This window comes from Lipophrys pholis, assembly GCF_963383615.2.
Source record: "Lipophrys pholis genome assembly, chromosome: 12".
NCBI classification, from domain to species: Eukaryota; Metazoa; Chordata; class Actinopteri; order Blenniiformes; family Blenniidae; genus Lipophrys; species Lipophrys pholis.
In genome coordinates, this window is record NC_137641.1 from 3,646,050 (window position 1) to 3,652,049 (window position 6,000).

Below are 6,000 nucleotides of genomic sequence, written 5' to 3' on the forward strand. Positions count from 1 at the left end.
AGGAGCAGTTGGGAGGAGCATCTGGGAGGAGCTGTGGTTGGGAGGAGCAGTTGGGAGGAGCATCTGGGAGGAGCTGCTCTGTCTAACCCTCTTTCACTAACTTTGTCCCCCACCACTCGTCTTATCTGATTGCGATAAGCTCACACACATAGCCACATTAAGCATCCGAACCGCTAACTGGTGCCGCTAAACCCACATCCGCCCAATCACCAGAGTTCTGACTGCATGTTCCGACATCCAGTTAGAACTCCGGCGCTCAGAACCGGACCAACGAAACCACTCGGTCGTTACAGGAGTAGGTGAGACCGCTTTGCTCCGTGACCCCCTCACGCATGCGCGAGTGACGGCGTCTTGTTTATCTGGTCGCTAAGCAACCACCGCGTCCCCCAGAAAGAGCTAGTCAAACGCGGTGGACGCATCAGGTCATTGCACTCTCTCCCTGCACGCCGCCACACGCCCCTTGTGGTCGTCACGGTCACCACACTGACTCGACGTCTACCTCCCTCTGGTGGACGTTTGGGGTCATTACACCCGTCACCCTCATCACTCCAGACCCCCCCCCCACACACACACACACACACACACACTCTTTGTACGTAGTGTTTGCAGTTTAATAGATTAGATCTCCGTGTTAGATGTAGTTTGCTACTTGAATGTGTTGATTTATGAGATGATTTCTGAATTATTAATAAATTAATACACTTTTGTTAATAAACGCCTGTTAGCTGAATTGTACGCTTCTTGGTGATTATTGTGTATTTATTGTTGACAATTCACTGGTTTGTAACAGTCTGTGCTCGGATCTCACACCTTCCCTTTTATTTAAGATTGTTATATTTTACACAGAAATATTAACTAACTTAAATAAACCTTTTACAAACGAGACTGATATTTTGGTATTAGCTATTTTCAGTTTATCTGGTGGTGCCCCAATTTATTATTAATATATAAATATCAAATTTATTCAAATTAATAATTTTTCATTAATAAATAGTTTTTGATAATCAATTAACTTTTAAGTAATTACTCGATTACTTTCTGAGTTGTTAATGAGTAAATGACCGTTTACTTTCATTAATAATCTCAATTATTCATAAATTACTTCCAGGGATTTATCACTTTCAGTAATCTATTACTTACAGTATTTTAACGCTAATAACCAACCATAAATCCCAACGCTACCCTGAAGGAAGTTGTTTTCAAAAAAATGTTTTCTTTTAAATTCTGACCATTTCCTGTGTGCCTTGGCGGCTTGTGCCTCATGTCTGACACTCCTGAGATCCCATTTTCTACAAATTCTATTAAAACACATCTAAAATGTGTCCCCTCAATAAACACAATATACATAAAATATTTTTAATTATCTTCTCATGTGCAGCAGAAGCAGCGTTCCTAAATCAAGTCATTATTAAATCAAGTAAAAGCAAAATGCAAGACGCTGGAAACAAATTTAATTTCCTCCAGTTTAATACAAAAAAAGCACATAAAAAAGGATCATATACAAGCCATGAAAAAACAAACAAAAAAAAACAACCAACAGAACAGTTTGGGTTTAGCAATGCAACTTTTTGAGATCATTATTAGTAGTAATAATAAATAAAGTAAAAAAATTCCACCAAATGTGAATCTAACATTTACCCATGTTATGCTCATCCACTTCTTCGACACACGTTAACGTCTATTGCTTTATATTAATGATAAATATTTCCTTCCGCACATATACTCTCCCATATAGAAAACCCAGTTAATCAGCGGTTGTCGGTCCGAGGACAGCGGCAGCCCTTTCACTGGCATCACTGACGTTTCCTCTTCACTCTTGTTTTTCAGATTCAAGCAGCAACGAAAATCTTGTTTTTCCTTTAATATTCTTTGTATATATTTTCACCATATAACTATTAAACCGTGAGACGATCCTGAAACCTGAGAAAACACATGCATGTTTAGAAAAAGGTTGTGCTTTTAAACCCTTGCCTTTCTTTGAAACAGAGGAGAGGTTGAAAGATTGAGGGGAAAATGGAAAAAAGGACAAGAAGAGGAAAACTCAACAGATGAAGGATTACGAGGGATGTACTGATACCACTTTTTTTAAAGGACGAGTACAAGTACTAACCTTAAGCTCCTCGACAATACAAGTACCGATACAAAGCACCAATACAAAGCACCGATACAAAGCACCGATACCAAGTACCGATACCAAGTACTAATCTTTCGCTACTTGCTGTTACCGAGTATCGATACGACTGCTAAACTTTAGCTACTTGCCGATACTGAGTAGCGAATACTTATTAAATGCTATGAAGGCTAATTTACACTCGCCACGCATACGATGTACAAAGGTTACATGTTGCAGTGAACCACCACCTCACAGTCTCTCTGTCCAAAAGTCTCCAGTAGCATAGCGCAGAGCGTAGCATCGAGCTAAATTCTCCAGTAGTATAGCGCAGAGCGTAGCATCGAGCTAAATTCTCCAGTAGCATAGCGCAGAGCATAGCATCTACCTACAGTCTACAGTAGCATAGCTAGACGCTCCGCTCTGCGCTATGCTACTGTAGACTGCAGGCCGAGGGACCAAGGTGCTGCCAATGAGAGTATTAGTCACTTTAATGATGTTTAGCATGTAGCTTGTAGCATCACTGGTGTGTGAGCCTGAACCACTTCAGCATGGAGCATGTAGCATGTAGCATGGTTCGGCACTAGTGGTTCCACTATGCAGTTAAGCTACTGAGCGACATTGGGCTAACTCTACAGGTGAATCAGTTGCTGATGTTGTACGAACTTTCCTCCTCTTGATATTTTCTCAGAACATAATTTACAGTCTGTCGTACTTTTGTCATTTCATTAATATTAAAGAATCTCCAAACCGCGGACGTTACTCGTTGCTCGTTGCATTTGACGTAGCTGACGGTTGACGTTGTGTAATACTTGCCAGGATGTATCAGGGAGCTTTTAAGCTACGCAGTAACGGGCTGATATTGGATACTGGTATCGGTGCATCCCTCAGGATTACTGCAGTACTTGTGAAAAATGCCTCCTAGTGGTCAAAACTATTTCCTGGTTTGCGGCGCTCGTCTTGGATTTGTTGGAGTAAAATGGCTTTGTTGTCCCGACTCCTTGTTTCCTTTTGAGTGAGTTTGCAACCAATAAGGCTTCGTGTATTGATTATCGTCAATATGAAATATCTCCTAACAGTTACAGCGAGGCACTTGGTATGCAAAAGTCTACCAACTGAAGCAGAACCCAGATGAAAATGCTTCATTAAGACCCAGAGTGCATTGTGGGAAGCAGGAAATAAATACAAAAATAAATAAAAGCCAGTTAGTTTGAATCGTCCTAAATACTCTTTTTGTTGTTGTTTTGTTTTTTGCCAGTTAGAGGGTTCCCATAGTGAAACGAGTGAGTGCAAAACAGAGAGAAAAGGAAAACTGCAGTTTGTCCACGACGTAACAGCGTGAGAGAGAGAGAGAGAGAGAGAGAGAGGGAGAGAGAGGGAGAGAGAGGGAGAGAGAGAGAGATCGAGCAGGAGAGAGAGCGACGGAGAGAAAGAGGGAGAGAGAGAGAGGGAGAGAGAGATCGAGCGAGAGAGAGCGAGGGAGAGAAAGAGGGTGAGAGAGAGAGAGAGAGAGAGAGAGAGAGAGAGATCGAGCGAGAGAGAGATCGAGCGAGAGAGAGCGAGGGAGAGAAAGAGGGTGAGAGAGAGAGAGAGAGAGAGAGAGAGAGAGAGCGCGAGCTCAGCCGAAAGACAGTAAACGTCACACAGCCAGTTTGTGAAAATCAAACATCAGGATTTTCTTTTAACTCTTTCAGGTACAACTGCATGCGAAGCATTCCCACTTGAAACAAAGCAAAATGAGGTAATAGTTTTTGTCATAGCATTTTTGTGTTATTTCTAAATCAATAAATAATGATTCATCGCCCGCCCCTTAAAAAACAAACAAAGAAAAACTATATAAAATTAAATACGCCATATCTACAGTTAGTAATAAATAATGATTGTTAAACACTTAAGGCATCAGAACGACAGCACCCTGTGTAAACTATGAGTCTCCACTAGAGGCAGTGTGACACTGGCAATGCACACCACGGGGGAAGTAATCCTCAAACAGTTACGTAATCCTCTACTGTCACAGTGCATAGGGCGGCCCGAGAACACACACGGCTCCGAGGGCGCCAAGCGGCCGGCCGACACTACGGACCGAACCAACAAAAAGGGAGGGCGGAGGAGTGGCTATAATGAGTGAGGGAGAGAAGAGGAGTGGTGGTAACAAGCGAGGGAGAGAGGGAGGAGGAGTGGTGGTAATGAGTGAGGGAGGGAGGAGAAGTGGTGGTAACAAGCGAGTGAGGGAGTGGGAGGAGTGGCTGTAACGAGCGAGGGAGAGAAGAGGAGTGGTGGTAACAAGCGAGGGAGAGAGGGAGGAGGAGTGGTGGTAATGAGCGAGGGAGGGAAGAGGAGTGGTGGTAACAAGCGAGAGAGGAGGAGTGGCTGTAATGAGCGAGGGAGGAGTGGCTGTAATGAGCGAGGGAGGAGTGGCTGTAATGAGCGAGGGAGGAGTGGTGGTAACGAGCGAGGGAGGAGGAGTGGCTGTAATGAGCGAGGGAGGAGTGGTGTTAACAAGCGAGGGAGGGGGAGGAGTGGCTGTAACGAGCGAGGGAGGGAAAAGGAGTGGTGGTAACAAGCGAGCGAGGGAGGGAAAAGGAGTGGTGGTAACAAGCGAGGGAGGAGGAGTGGCTGTAATGAGCGAGGGAGGAGTGGTGGTGACAACCGAGGGAGGCGGGAGGAGTGGCTGTAACGAGCGAGGGAGGGGGGAGGAGTGGCGGTAATGAGCGAGGGAGGCGGGAGGAGTGGCTGTAACGAGCGAGGGAGGGGGGAGGAGTGGCGGTAATGAGCGAGGGAGGCGGGAGGAGTGGCTGTAACGAGCGAGGGAGGGGGGAGGAGTGGCGGTAATGAGCGAGGGAGGGGGGAGGAGTGGTGGTAACGAGCGAGGGAGGGAGGAGGAGCAGTGGACGGGCTGATAGAAGGGCAGGATGAGTCGTACTCGCTTGGGGAAAGTTGAGTTTAATGTTTGTATTTCCTGGGATCAGATTCGTAAAAGAACCGCAGATTGTTGAAATGTTTGTCTTCCTACAAGGACGTATGTGTTTCTGTCTTCACCTCCGCCAGACAAATGTCTCTGCCAGCCGTCGCTTCTTCTGTCACCATGGCAACGTTCCCACGATAACGTTTCCAAGTGAAAACACAAAAACTTTCCCACGGCTCCCAAGGCGGAGCTTTTTGAAAACACTGAGTCTCTGAGGAAACGGTAAATCCCAACTTTTTGAAAAAGGTCACTCTCCATCTCCATGGAAACAGGGAGAAAACACTGCTACTGTACCTGCGCACCACGGCCAATGTCCATAGTTGTTCTGCACATGCTCAGTAGATGGACAACGAGAACAACGGCTCGTGGCCAGGGATGCTAACTATGTCGTTTTCAGCATTTCTGCCATTTCCGTGGAAATGGACATTGTTTTCAAAACATTGCAGTGAAAACCAGAAAGTTTTCTGAAACGTTTTCACTTGAAACATTGTCGTGGAAACGGGGCCTGAGATTTGGGTCTGAACCGTGAGTTTTTTCCCTCAGCATAGACTGACATTGCCGTTCTTCTGCTTTGAGCCTGTGAGACTCCATTGAGGGGAGTAAAAACCCTCCGTTATGCACAAATCTTTTTTGAAGAGCTGATTGGTGAAGTGAGGACAGGAACATTTACGGATCCTTGCAGATCGAAACATAAAACACAAATTTTGTCAGTTATACTGAAATCTGAGTAAACACACACACACACACACACACACACACACACACACACACACACACACACACACACACACACACACACACACACACACACACACACACACACACACACACACACACACACACACACACACACACACAAGAACAGGACATCTAGAAACCGACGCCAAAGGAAAAACTCTTGTTGCTTTAATTGTCGTCACTTGTG